At 41.3% G+C, this 21,060-nt stretch overlaps 1 protein-coding gene across 1 annotated transcript in view; it reads left to right on the forward strand.

Moving 5' to 3' along the window:
• Positions 1-1,631: 1,631 nt before the first annotated feature.
• The window catches only part of GRXCR2 (glutaredoxin and cysteine rich domain containing 2), a 39,274-nt gene continuing 19,845 nt past the window's right edge, over positions 1,632-21,060 (forward strand). The window contains exon 1 of the mRNA XM_079145478.1: positions 1,632-1,752. The gene's annotated coding sequence lies outside the window, so the exon portion shown is untranslated. The remainder of the gene's footprint in view (positions 1,753-21,060) is intronic.

Raw genomic sequence — 21,060 nt, forward strand, 5'->3', positions numbered from 1 at the left:
CTTTAGTCCTAGATGTCTTTCTTCAGAGGCAGGTCTTCTAGCATCCTGTAGAATAAATGAAAAACACATGTTTCTTTTCATTTTTTTTTTTCAGGATTAGAATTATTTTTCTATTACTGACTAAATAACATTTGTCAAATAAATTAGTCGTTTTATGGGGGGGCTGTGATGGTGCTAATTACCTATCAATTATATGATATTATGTTATTTATTTACTTATTGTCATACCCCGTTGCTCTCTTCCACACAATCTATGTCTATGGTGCGGGAACCATGTCTGTGTTGATTATTTGTGCCTGACACAGTGTTTAATAAATATTTGCTGAGTGAGGACAATGACTCATTTGTGTTTGGAATTTTCACTGAATTCCTAAGGAGAAAACTTGGCACTTAGAATCTGGAGACATGCTTTGGACACTCAGCTTTACCATTAATAGGTTGTGAGCTTTGTGTTCAAAAGTTCTAAGCCCTGTCCATAAAATTGTGATCAGTAATACATACTTAGGCTTGTCATAGGAATACATTTCCTAATATGTGTCAGCAGCACTTATAACAGTGTCTGCTATATGGAAGGGTGCTCCAAAGATATTAATTGACAAAACTAATTTTTCTTTTTGTCTTAGCTGCAGTTTATCTCTTTTTGACATCATTTTTGACCTATTATAGTGGTTAAGAGCATAAGTTCTGGAGTCAGATGGCCTGTGTCACCCTATCATTATGATTATTTTGTGTGTATAGTACTGGGTATTGAACCCTGGGGTGCTCTTCCACCAAGCCACATCCTCAGTCCCTTTCTAAAAGAAAAAAAAAATTTTTTTTAATTCCAAGACAGACTCTCACTAAGTGGCCCAGGCTGGCCTTGAACTTGTGAACCTCCTGCCTCATCCTTCCTAGTAGCTGGGATTACAGGCGTGCATCACTGCACCTGGCTTTACCACCTTATTAAATAAGAGTGTGACCTACAGCAAGTCACTGTAACACTCTGTACTTGGTTCTCATCTGAGAAAAAAGACGAAGGTAATAACAACACTTATCCCATAGGATTATTGTGAGCGTACATTGAGATGATGCTTATAAAATGCTTCAAAGAGTGTGACAGAGTAAGCGCTCAGCAAAGGTTAGCCATTATCCCCTTGCCAGGCCTCTTATTATCTATCATGTTGCATCTAAAGTACAGTTTAAAACTGAGCCCAGCTCCTGGCTTCTCTTCCTGAAGCAGTTATCATTCTGATTTGGCCACTGCATGACCATCAACTCACAGAGAGCTGCCCCGAGGCTTACGCAGTCCTGGACACTGCAGCACCTGTAGAACTTTAAGAGGGATGGGGTTGGTTATTATGCTAGAATAAATAATAACAATTAACAATATTTTGTGTCAGGTTCTGTGCAAAGAACCCTAACCCTGTTATTACCTAGTCTTGCAGATGGGGAAGTGAGCCACTTGGAGGTGATACTTTGCCCCAGTTCCTTATACCCAAGTAACCCAGGATTTAGATCCAGAAGGTCTACACTCTTAACCCTCATGTCACCCCAATTTGCTGCATATATTATATTTAAAAAGAGGTTATTTTAATCAATACCTTTTTTTGCATTTTGATCATAGTCTTTTATTTTTAGTTCTATTTGATAGAGTTCAAACCATGGAAACATGAGCAGCCTTCCCAGGGTAATTCCAGGTTAATTTATAAGAAGCATAAAGGAAAATAAGCCTGAAACAGAAAGGGAAAGAGTCTGGGAAGAATTTCTTTTAAGGTAAAATAATGAGAAAAGCCCAAATTAAATACAGACTAGGCAATACATTTTAGTAAAGATTCCTTTGGTTTGCAATAATAAATGAAAATTCTGTAGAGATAACCAGAATTATCTCATTTTGTTTTCATGCCTAATTTGTGATTGAATTAAATTTTCAAGTAAAAATTGAAAATATATTTGTCCTGTTAAGTCAGGCTCTTCCATTTGCAATGTTACCTTTATGGCAATGAATTGGGGTGGACTAGGAGTACAAGAGCATTATTACTGAAGAAGAGGGCTAACGTTGTGGGCAGTTTACTTCTCCACCCCTGTCTCCAACCTCAGCACCTCCTTGCCCCTGCGTAGGGCTAAACCAATTAGAATCCCATGACAGGGATTCTAAACCAATTTCAGCATTTTGATATTGTCTATTAAAATTTTTAAATATGCATTCTCTTTCACTCAGCAATTTTAGATCTAGAAGCTCATCCAAGAGAAATCTCACAAAGATCTATATATATACTCACATTGTTATGTATGTATATGTATACATACATATGTATCTGCATAAATGCACACTTTCACACATACATGCATATATATGTATATGGTTTACTGTTATTGAACATATGTGGTACTACTGTAAATATCTGTTGGGAAAGCATTGGTTATAAATGCCATTACACATGCACATAGATTCCCCTTCATATATACCATACAGAGGAATATGTAGGTAGAGTTGCATAAATTAACAATAAATAAGCCAGGTGCGGTGGCACATGTCTGTAATCCAAGAGGCTTGGGAAACTGAGACAGGAAGATAGAGAGTTCAAAGCCAGCCTCAGCAACTTAGTGAGGCACTAAGCAACTCAGTGAGACCCTGTCTCTAAATAAAATATAAAAAAAGCCTGGGGATGTGGTTCAGTGGTTAAGTGCCCCTGAGTTCAATCCCTGATATCAACAAAACAAAACAAAACAAAAACCACTAAATATAATGGAAAAGAGAAGATTGCAGTCAGTGCTTATAAAACTGAGGATATTATAGAAGGATTTTGTAAGGACATATATCAGTGATTGTAAATGCCAGTGCATATGGAGCCTGGGCTGGCTTGGTAAGTGGGCCAGGTAGGGGCTGTGACTACCTTGAAAGCATGCCTCATGCTAAGTACCTGGCACCAGTAATTTTCACCTAGTCATAGCTAATGGGGTGGCAGATCTTCAGATTTTCTAAGAAAAGTTGGAAAGCACAGTACTTTTCATATTAGTTTCTGATAGTCTTTTTATGTCCTATTCACCTTTAAAGCTGGGAACCCCACGAATGTATCTCAGTTGTGTGAAGCATTTTAATTTTAATTTTGTGGCTGCTAATAAAACTGCTTAAAAAACATATTGTATGTGGCCATCTGTGAGTTGATTGTGTTACAGGCTCATTGTATATCAGCCTCCTAAAAACTAAGCTAGGACTGTCTCTGGAGCATCACATTTATGGGCCAATAGCAGAGTATAGTCTTCCATTGCCTACTTTATACACTGCTTTATGTTTGAGTTAGAGTTTTCTGCAATATCTATACTGCTTCTATAATTAACCTCCCCCCTGCTTAAATACATAGAACAGATGTACATTGGCCTTAGTTATGAAGGGCTGAACCAAACTGAACTTCCAGACCACTCCAGACAGGAACTAGTTCTAGGAATCTAACCTAGCTTTGTTTTCTTCTCAATCTCAAGAATCTTGACTTTGGTGAACACTGCTGGACTCATCTAGATAATGCAAATGGGTTCATCTGCATCATGTGCTGGACTGGGTTTCTGCAACCTTGAGATGATTCTGGCCATATTGGACTGTATGAGTCCCTGGGAATAGAAACAGTTAAAAAAGTTTTTTTTTTTTTTTTTTTTTTTTTCAGTACTGGGGATTGAACTCAGGGGTGCTCTACCACTGAGCTACATCCCCAGTCCTTTTTATTTTGAGACAGATTCTTGATAAAATGCTAAGACTGGCCTTGAACTTGTGACCCTCCTGCCTCAGCTTCCTTAGTTAGCTGGGTTTATGGATGTGCCCCACCTATCCTGGTCTAGAAGAAACTTTTTGAGTGTATTGGGAGGGAACGATCATATCTTTCACTTCTGTGGTGTACTTGAACCTGTGGAAAAATGAATATGTAAGTGATGATCATTCATTCATTCACTCGTTCATTCAGTGACAATGCTCTGAGTGCTTGTTATGTGCCTGGTCCTGTATGGGGCTCCGGTGACAATGGGATACTTTCATGAAGCTCCTTGCTTTGATGGTAACCCAAAATGGACTATCATGAATCAGTATCTCATCTCACATAGTGCCCTGGGAGTCCCACCTGTGGTCAAGGACTTCTTCAAAGAGGTGGCAACTGTGCTGAGTTTGAAGGATGAGTAGGAGAAGGGGGCAGGGATGCCAGACTGAGAGCCACGCAGTTATAAAGGACTGAAGATGGGAGAACTTTCTGGAGACTGCCTGTACATCGCCCACCCAGGGGAAGAGGTGTGTAGTAGATGGATCCGGAAAGTGACCACGAACTAGTCATGAGTTTTAAGCTAGGGAGAGACAGAGATCACTTTTACATTTGGGAGGGTTTAGATTTGGGGTTTTTAAAAAATATATTTGTTGCAAAAAATACTTTCACTCCAAGTTTCCACATTGTGTCTCTCTGAAACTATGAATCAAGAAGTAAAAATACTATGTCCTTATGTGAAAAGAAATAGCAAACTATTAAAAAAATAAAATCTACAAAATAGAAACTGTAATTAATATAAAAATGCATCTAAGTTCTGTACCTCCTTATGCTGCTTGACTGTAAAGACTTTTCATGGCATTTCATACAGAGCCTGAAAGTTAATTAAGCCATCGATTTGGAAGGTTGCTGGTAAATCCCAAGCCAGTTTCGAGGGTGTGTATGTGTTTTGTGTGGCAAGCTGGTTAAAGGCATCCATAACATTAAGATAATCCTCACTGAATATTGCTAAATTTCCAACTGGCAATTCATCTCATTCTTGGCAGCTTTAACCTCTAAGGGCCTTATTTCCCCTGAAAGGTAGGTGAATGCTCAATTAATAGAAAGAGAATCAACATGTTCAGTATGGTAAGAACTTGTCCTCCACCCTCCCAACCCCCCTACTCCGTCTCACAGAGAGAAAGGGCAAAGTTGGTGGTTTATGAGAGGGGAAGAGGGAAGGAGGGAGGAGAGATTGGGGTGATGCTGTAGAGGTGGATTTTCAGCCCTGGAACAGAGTGATCTCAATTGCTGCTACAGACACTTTTATCCTTGGTTTCCTGGGCTTTTTGCCATGAGGACACAAGGGTTTGCTGAATATGTAAATATGCCCCTGGGAGGCTGTGAGGGTTCTAGAGTCTAAACAGGATTCAAATTCTCCCTTCCAACTTCCTGAGCAAGGAGAACTTGGAAAAGTAGCTCACCCTACCTGGTGTGATTTCAGAACACCTAACTGGCAGAGCCTATTGTCAGAAGTAAATGAGATGAGATATTTGTGCATAGTGTCTTTATCTGTTTGGGCTGCTGTAACAAATCTTCAAGACTGGCTGGCTTATAAACAACATAAACTTATTGCTTACAGTTTTTGAGGCTGGAAGTCCAACATCCAGGGACTGAAATGTTCAGTCTGGTGAGGGCTGCTCGGAGTTGGTATTCTTCTGCTGGGTCCTCACAGGCAGAAGGGCCAGGTAAGGGGTCTCTCTGAGGTCTCTTTTATAAGGGTCACTCATCATTCATGAAAGCTCTGCCAATGACCTAATCATCTCCTACCACCATAGCCTTGGTGGTTGGAATTTCAGCGTAAGAATTTGAGGGGGACAGAAATATTCAGACCATAGCATATGGTGACTGGCACATAACTGGAGGTCAATAAATGTTTCTTTCTTGCTTGCTCTGAACTGAAACTCTTTTGATGGGTTTCCATAGGAATAGCTGTTTCCCTGACTTTCTGGCATGCTTATTTTTTATTGGCAAGGATTGATGGATAGAAAAGCAGAAACTTGGGTGGCAGAATGGACTGCCTTCCAGTTCTGGTGTCACCACTCCCCTTTGACAAGTCACATGATATTTTAAAGACAAATTTCCTCTCTATAAAATGGAAACAGTAATGCCCAATAGTTCCTCTACTTTATTTCCTTCAACATTAACATAAGGCAAGAGCTCTCAAACTTTAGAATGCATCAGACTCACCTGAAGAGCTTGTTAAAACAGATTGCTGGAACTGTTCCCAGCATTTCTGACTCAAGTCTGGGTGGGACCTGAGAATATGCATTTCTCGCCAATTTCCAGGTAACATTGATGTGATGGTCCAGGACCATTCTTTAACAGTTCCTGGCACATAGAAAACACTGGGTGGATGTAAGCTACTATAATCCTTTATATTTCGGAGCAAGAGTAATTTTATAGACAATACCATTATCATTCAGGCTGTCATTCTGATTTTAGGGTTTTTACTTTGGCTATGTCAATAACCACTTAACTTTCAACTTATATAATACTAATATACATGCTGAGGAGAGATTTGTGCTCTCAGAGTTAGGATTCATAAGTCATTACTGCAGAGGACATTTGACTGACTTGGTTACAGGTATGGTGCACCAGGATGACCAAGTACCAATGTGGTTTTATCATTCAGGGCTCCTTGAAGAGTTAAAACCACAAATTTCTGGGGACATTCTCCTATCCTATAAGACTCTCTACTAGATGTGGAGGGCATGCTTCTGGGGGACTGCAACCAATGACAGGAAACTTCTATAGGTCAGAATCTTCCTTGGTGATTGTTAAAAGCCCCACCGTCTGCAGGATTTATAAGGATGTGAGGGATGGATCTTCCCACTGAGGAAATCATAGGCCCTGGCTCTTTATTTTAGAAGTTGGATGGCAAAGATAAGGGCATGGTGACACTTCTGCCACTTAATGAGCAGCCTGAATTACACATCTAAAGTTAACAGCTTCTCCTCCTCCCTCCCACCCACCCATCCACCCATTACTTAAACTCTCCTTTGTCACTGTTTCTCAGAGCAATTGAATAGAAATGCTACGTGGGTCTGCAAACCCTTCAAACACAGTTGGGGTGGGCAAGGTTGGGCTCAGTATTGTGAAGGCCTAGGTTCTGGGGTCAGAGAGCTGGGGCCCATCTGCCTACTGCTTAGGTTGGAGGATGTGCCCTTAGCAAGTGACCACCATTTTCTTTTCTAAATTGAGGTCAGTAGTAGTACTTATTTCAAAGGTACTTATGAGGGCTAATTAGATATTCATATGAGGATTCAATAAATGACAATTATTGCTATTATGGGGTATTTTTAAGAGTTCCATTCCTGAATGCCCTCCCTGAACTGTCTCTTTTCTAGAATTATCTAGCAATGGTCAGTTGGCTTGTGGGGCCCAGATTCTCTACTTCCTGTGATTTTTTTTTTTTTTTTTTTTTATATGACTGTGACCTGAAAGAGTAGTGGAGAGCCTATTATATAGGGCCTGAAGAAAGAAATGGGAGACATGAACCATAGAAGCTCTGAGGAGTCTGCCCCTTCCTACCCCAAACAGATTCTTGCTCCCTGGGAAGCAAGGGTTAAAGCTATAACCTGAGGGACCTGTTTTCCCTAAGTGATGTGAGAGATTTAATATCTCAAAATCTATAGCAAACCTATAGCAAATGTAGTGCAAAGTTGGGGAACAGAAGGGAACCTGAGTCATCTGACTTTTCTAGGGTTCGAGATCCTAGGAAGAAACACACCAAGCAGGGAAGCAATGTTTCAATGGAGGCTGCTGCATCCATGGGGATGAAAAGGTAATTCCCACAGGGACTTGTGGGTAGGCAGTAAATATTGATGAGGAACATGAGACTTGCTCCTGAGGTTCTTCCTCTGGGTAATGGGGCTAGAGGGACTGCACTTGCTACAGGTTGAAGCAGGTGGAGCACAGGGACACGCAAGTGATAAGGCTGAGACTGAGGTCAGTGGCACAGTGCTGGCACATAGGAAGCACCCAGGAACTAGTAGGTGTCACCAGCTATTTCCTGACACCTTGACCTTTTCCTGTGCCCTCAGGATGGGAGCAGACTCTGCTGTAAGTATTGAAGGTTGTGAGTGCTAATCTCAGAGTCAGAAGATGTTGGCTCACACCCTACCTCTTTTACCTTTGAGTTGTGAGGCCAATCATTTAATTCCCTCATCTATAAGATGGGACAAAATTGCCTCCCTTAATAGAACTTTACAAAAAAAGATTTTATGTTTGATATCTGATAGTAGGGCAGGCAGTTTTATCCCCATCTTACAGAAAGGGGAATTAAATGATTGACCAATGGCCTCATAGGGTTTTGGCATGGCTGATAATGAGGAATATTGGCCTTTGACTAACGATGTCTCTTATTCTGAAACAATAAAGACACATAAGGGAGATCAGTATGGTGCAAAGCAAGTGATGGGGAGGTATTTCAGGATATCCCTGGGTGTCCATGGCCTGCCCTGAAACCTGCCCCCAGAATATGAGCCTAATAATCTCATCAGAAGGTGTCACTGGGTCAACCCAGAGTAGGCCTCTCTCCTCTCCATGCTGCTGGGATCCTTTATTTGCTGCCTCCCAGGCTATGGACTTCTAGATAAGAATGTTGTTCTCTTTTCCTCCTTGTCATCCCTGAGCATAGAACCTGACCCCCAAGGATACACCACCAGTGTTTATGCAATGAATCAGTGGGAGGATGTGTTTTCATATTTTGGATCATGGTCCAGCTTTATACATTACAGTCCTTGCCTATATTCTACAAACTATTCTCACATCTTCTCTTTTTGGAATGTTCTAGTGGTCCATAGCTCTGGGGAGACTGGATTGTGGAATCACTGGTTTTGAGTCTCGGACACAGGGAAACACAAGACCAGAACTCTAAGAATTGCTTTCTTCTCTCAGCTGTTTGTGTCTTGGGGACCAACGCTGGGGAAGAAAGGAGGCTTGGGAATTGGTCACTGGAAGTGGGGTGGGAATTACAACAGCTAATGTCTGTGGAGGACTGATCTGTCTCAGCACAGCAGTATTGTTCTGTGTCTTAAAGGGAGATCTGAACTTTGGGGACTTCCTGCCCTGGAAATAACTGCTTTTTCAAAACAAACAGGGAACTGACAAAATAAATCTGGCGATGGTTCCCATTGTTGTTAAGTTTGAAAGAGGTGATTTGTGTGTTTTCTGAGAGCTGCTATGATTTGAAGTCTGACAAGCGCCTGGTTTTAAGTTGGTTCCTATTGTTGCGTTGTAACCTCTGTGGCATAGTGACAACAATGACAACTGCAACTACAGGAGGGCCATGGTGAAGATGAGGACAGGTGATTTCCCAAGGGCCTGCTCTCTGACCTTCAGGCATTGCTCATAGTAACTCTGTGGGGTCGGCTATCATCTCAACTCCATTGCACAGAGATGGAAACTGAGATCATTCCAATCCTACTGTACAGATGTGGAAACCGAGGTTCAGAGGCATCAAATGATTGCCCCAAGGTAAGACAAGGTGTCACCTTGATTTGAACCTAGTTTAAATCCAAGCTTGACAGCTACAACTATGCCCTCCTCTCCCTCCCCGTGAGCTGTGTCCTTTGAAAAGTATAAGGTTGGGTTTATGATGAGATTATACAGATCTGCCTCAGTGGTATTTTCCAAGCAGTTTAAATGAAGCCCTTCCAAGTGCAGATGCCCCTCTGCCACAGGAATTCTCCTCTTCCTCCCCTAAGGACTTTTTTCATGGACTCCCCTCAGGGTTCTGCCTGGGGCCTGATGGGGCACTAAAACAGTAAAATAAGAGAAATCAAAAGGCCCTAGGGCCCATCATGGATCATCAATAAAACAATGCTTCCCCAGCCCAGAAAACTGTCAGTCTGCTTCTTTTTGTTCTAAAAGCTCTGGCTTCATGGAACATCAGCTTCTCCTTAGTAATGAGGCTCTTTATTCCTTCTTTAATGACACAGGCTTGTCTTGAGGATTCTTATCATCTCTATTGCTCATCCATGATGACAGACACAGCACAGTGAGTGTGTCACTTCCCCACTTTCCTCTTTCCTGTCACACACGATCCCACCCCAGCTCAGGCAGGAGCTGAGCAGTGCCCCCCTTCCTACACCCCCTCGCCTCCCACACAGCCACGCACAGCTCTGAGATCTTCACTATTTCCTCATGAATAAGCTCATCTCTCGTTCCCCCATCCCTCCAGGGTGACTTTTGAGTCAGTAGGGTGTGCTGCTGGCACTGCCCCCCTGGAGACCTAGCATTTTTGACAAATTTGTACATTTGAGCAAATATTTACCTAGCATTGATTCTGTTCCAGGGACATGCTGAGGATTTTGAATAGATATTCTCATTTGCCACTGGTGAGGTGGATACTGGTGGTAAACATACTGTGCAGATGAGGAAACTGAGGCACAAGGAGATGCCCGAGGACATACAGCCCTCTAGTGTCTATGGCCTATCTTCTTTTTTTTTTTTAGCATTTAAATAAACTTCATATATATATATATATATATATATATATATATATATACACATATAAACCAGTGAATTTAAAATTTAAATTTTATTTATTTTTAAATTTTTTAAAAAAAATTGTTCTTTTTGGTTATATATCACAGTAGAGTGTATCTTCTTGACATATTATACATACATGGAGTCTAACTTCCCATTCTTGTGTTTGTACATGATGTGGAGTTTCACTGGTCATGTATCCATATATGAACACAGGAAAGTTATGTCTGATTCATTCCACTGTCTTTCCTATTCCTATTCTCTCTCCATTCCCTTCATCCCCCTTTGTCTAATCCAATGAACTTCTATTCTTTCTCCCCAACTTATTGTGTGTTAGCATCTGCATATCAGAGAGAACATCCTCTACAGCCTATCTTCTTAAGCAGCATGTTTGACTTGTTCTGGAAACTTCTATGTGAAAGTTGGAGAGGTTGAGAGTAATATCTGGCTTTCAGAGTTTTCAGCCCAAAGGGCCCTACAAAATCACAGTGGACAAAATAGATTTGGGAAAGATTAAGCCAAGTGGCAACAATAACTAGTGGAGTTTACAGAGTTTCCACAGACTGTTGAAAATTACCAAAAGAAGAGACCATTTCCTTCCTGTAGGGACATGAATAGCCCAGTTGGAAATGGTCCACTGTACCTGCCTCTACTGCCCACCTTCTGCAAGGCCTCTTGCCAAAGTCATGTGCAAGTTTCCCACACTTCTCTCTCATCCATAGCTAGTTAGGGAGCCCAGAGGACTGCAGTCCTCAAGCGTCACTTAAAGAGCTTATCTAAAACTATATGTTCTGGACATTTTAACTTGGGAGGCCTAGGACAAGGATCCAGGATTTTTCATTCTTACTAAGCACCTCTAAGATCCTATTCCAAGTTCCCAAAGCACTGTTTAAAAGTAACCACTACCCTTTGGATTATAGCATCAGGAACAGGAAGCCAAAGCACCAGCTGGTTGGTGGGCTGCCTGTCTTTGCCTTGAACAGTCTTTGACAGGTGGCAGAGAACACGGTTGCAATCCTGAAACCCCAGCACCCTTGACTGTGGTCATTTTTTGTTCTTTACCATTCTACTGCTGGTGAACATGTAGTTGAGGAGCTGTTCATCCTTATCTGCTTGTGCTTATTATTGAATTTCAATAGTTTTTTTTATTAATTTTAAATCTTCTTAACAGGATCAAGATTTTGTTCTGAAACTTCCTACAAGTGGGTCCCCATTTAGGCCAACTAAAATAATCAGGAAAAGGTAGGGAAGAGATACTGTAATACAGACAGGTTAATAAAGACAACTGAGCCCCAGACTTGGTTTCCTCTGACTGAATCATGAGGAAAGCCCCAACTTTGATAGGAGTTTTTTTTTTTTTTTCTCCCAAGAAGATAAGTAGCTGCCCCTCCCAACCCCGATAGAATCTTCCCTGCAACACTCCCAAATTGTTGTACTCATCTTTCAGCCAACAGACACGTTGAGCTGCTTTTAATCACCAGCTCTATCCATCAGGTTTGTCACAAATCTCCACAAAGGTGCCTCTGCAATTAGTTATTTGATTTTCCTTGGTCCATAGGATGCCTCTAATCAGAGCTCTTCTGTTGGCCACATGAGCTGGAGCTCAACAAAGGGAGGAAGCACAACTCTCAGTGTCTTTCGTAGTGCACGGCACATAGAAAGTGCTCCGCAAACGTTTGTTGATTGATTGTAATTTTGTGAATCCACAATTTTTTTTTTGTTTTGTTTTTATTGTAAACAAATGGGGTACAAGAATCCACAATTTTTTAAGGCCATTGTCCTAAACGAGAGTCTGTGGCATGAACCAGTATAAGTTCATATAAAGTTTCACTCTTACGAAAAATGAGAAAATTCTGGGTAATGTATTATGTTTTTCAGAAAGCTAAATTTGTTCCATACGAAAGATTGCCTAAGATCAGGTTCTTCCTGATTTGTAGTGTTAGAATTGCCTTTATTTTATGGGGTGGTTGCAGTTCATATGACTACGTGGGCTAAATTTGTGCTTACCCTTTGGTGCCAAATGATACTCAACCATCCATTTGCCCAGAATTACCTTTCACAAATGTAGATTAGGACACACTGCTGTCGGACTGCAGAGGTAGCTCAGTGACTTTGGTGACTCAATTTCTCACCTCGTTCTTGGTTCAGTTCCTCCTATGTTTTCATCTCCCACATATTTCCTTGAGCTCTTGTCAGGCACGTTTTCTAAAGCAGGGCTCCTCTTGGGTTCACGGCTTTCCTGTCAGTTTGTCTTCCCTCCGCCCCTTTCTCTCCACTGTTGCTGAGTCAAGCCTTTTCTGAGATTTGGGACCCATTCTAGTGCCCAGGGACCTTGCTCAGCAGTCACTACCATGTGCAGAGACATCACAGGAAGACATTTAGCCTTTTCTCCAAAGAATCATGGCTCCTCCATCTTCTCTTATTTAAGAGAGAAGCAACATATAAACATGCAAAGAATATGTAATTCTATTAAATCAAACTAGTTCCAAAAGTGCTGACTATGGGTGGTGATGTGTCGATTAATTTGATTGTGGTAATCAGTATCAATGTATATTATGCATATCAGATCATCACATTGTACATCTTGAACATAAAATTTTTTTGTCAATTTAATGTCTTAATAAAATCTTTATTAAATCTTACAAAAAATTAGTGACTATAGTAATGATTACTGGAGGTGGGAAGGGTAGAGATGGGGGTTGGAGGGAAGTAGGATAAGGAATGCCAAAATGCAGAAATAAGAAGTTCTAGTGTCCTATAGCACAGCAGGATGATAATAACAGTTTATAATAACTTGTTACATATTTTCATAAAAACTAAGAGAGAAGTTCCTGGGTTCCCAATGCCAAGAATTGATAAATGTATAAAGAGATGGAAATGCTAATTATTGTGACAGGATCATCACATGTAGTGAATTATTACAGTGTACCCTGTGAATATGTACAATATTATGGTGTAATTTTAAAAAAAGAAAAGAGATGGATTTTAAGATTAATGAAAAAAAATACCCACAAAGCTCTACCTAATAATATGTGAGTAACCTTTGGCAGGAGATTAACTTCCCAGAGCCTTGGACTCCTCCTCCACAGAATGGCAATGTGGCATGTACACATGTACACACACACACACACACACACACACACACACACACACACACTTCATTTAATTGACCTTACCCTTTTAATCTTGGCTTAAACTGTATTTTCTCTATTTAAAGTAGGTTTCCTCCATTGGTTTCAGTCCCACATAGTTTCCTTCAATGCACATATCACATTTTATGATTAATTGTTTTGTTTCAGAGCTACCTGGTCTTGGTGCATGAAAACTGACTGCCAAAAATGGAAGGTGCCAAGAGACTGAAGAAAGAGGCAAATAGATCAAGAATTGCACAATTTCCTGGGACTTATGGACAGAAGCATGTCTTGGGTGGTGGTAGGACAGGTGGATGCCATATTCAAAGGCCAGAGGAGGGTTTTATATGCTAAGTAGACAAAGGTGGGCCATGGCCAACCAGAATGTCCCTGACCTTGCTCAACAATTACTAACACACCCAATGTCAGTTTAGAAATAGTATGTGCACCATCAGTGGCTGGCACAACACACTTCGCTGACTATCCTGATGACTTTGCTTTTCCTCTATGGCTTGGGATGTGTGCTGGGGTCACCTGGCAGGCAAAATGGCAATTACCAACAAGCTGACCGTAGTCATGTCAAGCTGGATTCTACAGATTTATGTATCTTTTGTGTTATTTTCCAATTAGTTTCCAGATAGGAAGTGCAGCTGTATGTCATCACTGTATTGAGATGTCGAAACAGTGGATAGTATAAAGCCAGCTAATAATTATGTCATTATTATTACTTATATTATTTTAATTGAAAGTAGGAAACTTGTAGGAACAAATTCCTCTTTCCTTGGTTAATGAAGTGGATGTTATATATTCATGATGTAGAACACAGCTTAACTGTGGAGGAGTCTGGGGGTACTGACCAAGAGAATCTCATCTTCCAATGAGAGCTGATGTGCATTTTATTCATTTTTATTTTGTGATCAGCCCCCAAGTTTGAGAAGATAAAGTTTTTTAGAAGTCTCTCCCACTCTAGCCTACTCACATAGTTTCAATTTATTTTAGTAATGAATTCAGTTGGCATTTTCCCTCTGGAATCCTGTTATTAAAACAAACTTGCCAGAGACTCTGCTCATAGGTACAACAGTGTGGAAACAAAATGAACTTGGATGTACGATATGAGTCCCAATATTGGTTCAGCCACAGCATGACAGTTAGAATGAGTGAGAGCAATGGGAATCTCGTTAAAGCTCATGATTTAGCACCAGCCTCTGGGAGAGGAGAAAATCATGTCTGATCATACTGTCCTGTTAGCCTCATAAAGAAATGTGCATGAGAGGAGTTGTTGGGGGGAAGAAAAAAGAGCAGGACTATTTATCCCAACTTATGATCGTTTGCTGACAAATCTAAGATAGAAGATTATTGAAGAGCATGTCCAAGTGAAGTAAATTAAGGTCATGGTCTGAAGGTTCATTTGTCACTCATTTTTGAGCATTTACTTATAGGCTAGGCATTGTTATTGTTGTGCTGGGGATGGAACTCAGGGCCTTGCACGTGTTTGGCAAGTGTTCTACCACTGGGCTCCAACCCCAGGCCTGCTAGGCACTACTCTTTGCCCTGGGACACAGTGATGAAGAAGCCCAAGTCCTTGCCCTTGAGAAGCTTCAGTCCAGGGGGAGAAAATGGACAATAACCAAGTGAGCATATTAACCAATAAATTCTGTAAAGAAAGTAAAACGGGTGTATGGTCAGGAAAAGTTTTTCCGAAGTGGTGACATGTGAGTGATAACTGGGGATTTGGATGGAGGTTACTGCACGGAGATAGAAGTCAACAGCATCTCAGCTGAGAAATAGGATGCAAGACCGAATGAGCTCAACACTAGGGAAAACAGTGGAAAGATTAACTAATCTTTTCCAAATGCTAAAATACAAATAATTACAACTTCTACCTCTTAACTACTTACTAGTACTGTTTATAATTTACTAGTGATGCGAACTTGGTCAAGTTATTTGAGCACACTAATTAAATATCTGTAATATTGGCAGTATTAGTGATTACACCTCTCATAGTCTTGTTATGAGAATTATAAGTGATAGCAATAAATACTGCTAATCATTATCCAGTGTTTATTATGTGCTGGCAACTATGCTAAGTCTTCACACATAGTTGCTCATTTAATCTTGATCTCCTTGACAAGAAGGTAAGAAAGATTATTGCAGATGAGGCTATCAAGTGCCAGAATGGTGAGTACCTTGATTTAGGTCACCCAGCAAGTGTGGCAGCCATGGGATTCCAACCCAGATGTTTTTCCAAAGTGCTCAACCTTACTCATGTATCACCTGGATATAGATGCCTTAGATTGGTGCTCACCTGGTGCCTGTGGCAGCCCTCAGTACCTCTGGTTCTCTCATCCCTAAGCACATTGCCTTTCTTCCACCGCACAACAATCGTGGGTGATCTTAGAATCTGCATCTTACAGTGCGACATTCTTGAATCAGTGACACAACTGGAGCTGGGAGCCACATCTGACTTCAGATTCCCGGGGCTTTTCCCTACAGTGTGCCTCCTGGCGTTTTGCTTATTATAATTAAGCATATTTTGAAAGAAACCCTCAGAAATACACAGTGAATTTGCTTTGGCAGATCCAGCTGTTTGCAAAACAATAGGTCCAATATTCTTCCTTAACATTGCTTCTATTAACGTTTAAAAGCTCCCTTCATATTCATTGTTCCTATTTTAAGCAGAAAAAAATTTGTCAGAGTATTTCGGTGCTCATCAGCTGATGAAACCCACCAGGATTCTGAATCAACACCTCCTCTGCCACCTGTCATCCCGGGTGTTACTCTTTGTGCTTGTCAAGGCTCCTCCTTGTGCACATCCCAGGGATTTCCAGTTATTTTGAGACTTGGTTGGTAGAAATCTCTGTTCCTGGAGAGTTTGTTTGGTTGCACTTTGTCCTTTCTATCCTCTTGGATTCCTAGAGCTGAACTTTGAGGATGAAAACTAAAAAAGAAAAAAAAAAAAAAAAAAAGAAAAAAGAAAAAAAAAGATCTTGGCTAAAATGGTTGAAATTTAGAGTCGACCTCTGAGACTGGAGGGAAGTACCGCTGAGCTCATTGTCTTGCAAGGCAATTAGAGCTGAAAATGGGAGAAAGAGGATGTGACAGAGGAAAGGTGAGCAGCAAAACTGTCTTCCCCCCACATAACTGATGAGGCCGAAACTTCCTCTGTTCTTTCTCTGAGGATGATGCAGGCGTATGACTCCAGTCCAGACTTCTGTGGACCTGACTCTCTGGTGTTCCATTTGACATGGAGACCTACCTCGTTTCTTCCAAATTGAAGGTAATAAAGATGAAACACCTGGAGCCTTTCCCAACACTTTCTCTTTTCCTTATGTGACTCCACATCCTATTCATCAGCAGCACTTGCTGGCCTTTACCTTGAAAACAGCTGCCCAGGCTGGCCACTTCTTACCACCTTCAATGTTGCCACTGCCAGCCAAGTGGCCTCCTCTGTTCTGTGGTTCTGTGGTCTCCTAACTGGCCTTTTGCCTTCAGTCCTGCTCTACTCTGCACATAGTGTGGCAGCCAGAGTGATTCTTTTAAATCTGCATTGGTGCATGCCCCTCCTTTGGAAACTCCACTGGCTTCCTGTCTCAGAGTGAAATCTCAGTTCTTAAAATGACCTCCAGGATGCCCGCTCCCTCCACTGTCCCTCTCATGTCATCTGATCTACCCACTGTCCCGCGTGCCTTAGCCACACCGGCTTCCTTGTGCTCCTCCACTCCCAGGCAAAACCCTGCCTCGGGGACAGAGTCCCTTTCTGCTGAGCTTTTTTCCTCATCAAGGCTGAGCCCTCAGCAATGTCAAGTCCCGCTCAACACTTCGAGTCAAATAGTAAACTGACTGCCAACCTGTCCTCCCGTTACCACCACGGCCTCGTTTTCTTGTCCCAGAACATCGACCATCATGCGAAATCCTACAGATTTTAACGATGGACTGCTCTCCACTAGAATGTGCCACGAAAGCAGGCATTTTTGTCTGTGTTTCCACTCTATTTTCAGTTCCTGGAAGAGTACCTGGAAGTTACCAGGAACTTAAACACATTTGTTAGAAGAATGAATGACTGTTAAGGAATTTACACTGTGTCTGACTCTATTTACTTAGAAATCATTCCGTATGGAAAGTCAGATAACCCATTCAAGTGCAAAAGGAATGCGATTGGATCGCTTCCAGTGCTACTGGAAATCAGGGGGGATTGCTTTTGGGGTGTCTCTATCCAGGAACACAAATAAAGCCATTAGTCATTGACTCCTTTTGTCTATAGTCTCCATTTCCTTTCCCCTTAGCATTGTTCTCAGGCTGGTTTTTATTGTTGCCATCAACTTCAGGCTGACGTAATTCCAGAATGGCTATAGCAGTGTGTGTGGTGGGGAGAAGCACTTCTTTTCTAAAGCTCTCATATAAACACATATCTATTTCCCCTATCAGACTTCAAATTTGATTGGACTTCTACAGCCCTTATGTAGCCAGGCAGTTATAGGATGTCCTACATATGGTAGATGTCTAATAAATGTGTGTGGAATGAATGAATAAACTGAATTGGTTAAACTTCTAGTTTCTCCTTTATCATCACTGTGATATGTTTATTTGTATAGCACATTAGGGTTCATAAAATGTTCTCAGGCCTTTCATGTTATTTATTTTTCATAATGGTATGCTGACTGGGTATTATCTCTATTTTAAGAATGAAAAAAAAACTGAACTTCTGATAAGTCAGGTGACTCTTTTGGCTGCACAGCTAATAAATGGCAAAGATAAGAATTAGATTCAGATCCAATATTGACTCTGTTAGTCATGGATATTTTGGTGACAAATGATAGCAACTCAAACTAGGTTAATTACAAAAAGGAAATTATCAGTTAATTAGTGGTCCCCAAAGAAAATGCCTTTTAGTATTGACTCTCCTTTTTAGTTCCCTCCTGTGTAGTGACCCTGAGCTTGGTGTGTGACTTGCTTTGGCCAATAGGCTTTATCAAGCACAGTGAGAGCAGAAGCTTGGTAGGTTGCAGGCACATTGGGACTTGCCTGCTTGGAATGCTCTATCTTGGAACCCACTGCCATACTCTAAGAAGCCCAAGCCACATGGAGAGGAACTGTGCTCACATTCACAGTCCCAGCTGAGTTCTCACCAGCACCAACAGCAAGAGAATGAGCATCCTGGATGTTCTGGCCCAGCTTCTAGATGGCTGCAACCCTAACTATAGACGCATAAGACAATACAAAGGATGTCATTTAAAGCCACTAAGTTTTACACCAACTTGATACTTTACAATAGGTAACAGAAACATCAGGCAAGCCTTCAATTTGTTCTGCCCTGCCTGGAGCCAATCAGTGTGACCATGGCAGTAGGGTTCTATCTTTGACCAGGACCACAAGGAGCAGAGGAAGAATTCTTCCAAGAAGGGGTATGGGGAGGTGTGTGGAACAGGTAGAAATTAAAGCTCCAGATCCTGGTTCAAACTGCAAAAGGCCAGCCTGTCTCCTTAGCAGGTTAAGAAGATGTTCATTACACGAAAGAATCAGATTGTCAGAAGTTAACAAGTTCAAGATCACAGATACTAAAGTTTAGGCCTGGAGAAGATCATCCCCCCAATTGGTCTGGCCAGAACCTGAGTACTGTGGCTCTACCACCTCATGTTTCCTCAGTGATGACGGTCCTCAGAGATGGCGTGTGTGTGTTTGCACATGCATGTGCATGCACGAAAGTGCACCCAAGTGCCTGCGCTTCTAGTGTCAGGTCTGGGATGGGATAGATAGGTGTGAGTGTAAGTGATGTATTTGTCCCAGAGCTCTGGTTTCAGCCCTAGGACACCTTTGGGGAGAGACACACTCACATAGTTCAAATTCCTGGATCTGGGGTTGCTCAGATCTAAGGTCACCAGTCAAATTCCTGCTTTGGCCTCAGCTGGACACATAGATCGTTAAACCAAGCAGTCCAGGGTATGTCTGAGTATAGTGACATTGTCATGGAAAGTACTTACAGACAATGTGTGGGATCTCAGGCTTCATGTAATGCCAACTTGGTGTGAATTTGTGGGTCTTTAGACAGTTTGAAAGCAATTTTTGTGAAATTTCCCAGAACATTTTGTTTCCTCAGGCAAAAAATGACTTTTTGCTGCATGAGCAACAGTTCTGTGCTTACTTCAGAAAGACAATTGACTGTGGCCTCTGATAAATCAATGAATATTGGTAGGAGGACAGATTCTTTCTTTCCACTGGGTCCATCATTCTCTTCCTTCCCATCACTGCCAGAAATAGAGTTGTAGCACGTTCATCCTGAGACAGAATTTAGAGAGATTCAAAATACTTGATTTTAGAGATGAGGAAACTGAGGCCCAGGAGATCTGGAGGCTTCTTTCAGCCACACGACAATTCTTAACAGATTAAGTTGGAGTTAGGGCTCTTATTTTTTGACTCTGAATCAGTCTTCTTTCAACAGCCCTGAAATCTTTTGGTGACAACTCTCATATAGGACAGGGAGTAGGTTTTGACTCCCTGAAAAGAGGTAGGGAAGGACTAGAGCACAAGAGGAAACCGAAGGGGCACCTCAAAGGGTGAAGAGAATGATCTAGATTTCTCTAGCAGAGACTCTGGATCGCACTGCCAGTCGTTAGCCATCAAGGGGACACTTGGCGTCTAACATCTTTTTTTAAAAAAAATTATTGGCGCGTTATAATTATACATAAGGTGGAATTCATTAGGCCAAATTCTTACATGCACATAATGTATTTGATCTCCTTATCCTGTATTTAACATCTTTAAGAGGTTTTAACATTCACAAATCTCCATAGAAAATTAGCCATGCTGTGTTTCATTTTCTCAGGGCCCTAATCCACTTCTCTGTGATTCAGAGAGGTAAACTATTTACCCAAAGAAGGTAATAGCTAGAAGGAGCTATTCCTAAAGACTGTGTGGTTGGCGTTACCCTGCACTGTCTTTCAGGGTGTCTTGGGGTTAGGCATAATTCTTACTATAAACAGAATTGAAAGTATTCAGTCAATACTTATTTGTCCCAAGGGAAACACCATGGTGACACCTAGGAACTTATTAATATTTAAAAGCTTCAGTGGCTGGGCACGGTGGTGCACTCCTATAATCCCAGTGGCTTGGGAGGCTGAGGCAGGAGGATCTCCAGTTCAAAACAGCCTCAGCAAAAGTGAGGCACTAAGCAACTCAGTGAGACCCTGTCTCTAAATAAAATACAAAATAGGGCTGGGGATGTGACTCAGTGGTTGAGTGCCACTGAGTCCAATCCCCAGTATCCCCCTGCCCCACAAACAAAACAAAACAAAACAAAACAAAAAAAACCCCATGAAACAAAACAAAACAAAACAAAACAACAACAACAAAAAACTGTAGTGTGCAGCTGATTTAGGGATGTGGACTCCAGGGCTATGTCATCCAGGTTCAAATTCAAGTTACGTCACTTATGCATCTGTGACCTTGGGGATGAACTTGACCCTTCTAAGGTCTTTTTTTGTTAATCTTAAATTCTTATCTATATAATGGACACAATTTTAACTTTTACTTCATGGTGTTGTGATTAGGGTAAAAAGGCAACAATACTGGCCAGTCACTTAACACCTGACACTCAAGTGATCAAACTGTTACCTGTCTTTTGATTTAATTACGCACAATTTAATTGGTGAGCAGGATGAAGTATAAAATGTTGGGAAGGA

This window comes from Sciurus vulgaris (assembly GCF_902686455.1).
Source record: "Sciurus vulgaris genome assembly, chromosome: 6".
Lineage (NCBI taxonomy): Eukaryota > Metazoa > Chordata > Mammalia > Rodentia > Sciuridae > Sciurus > Sciurus vulgaris.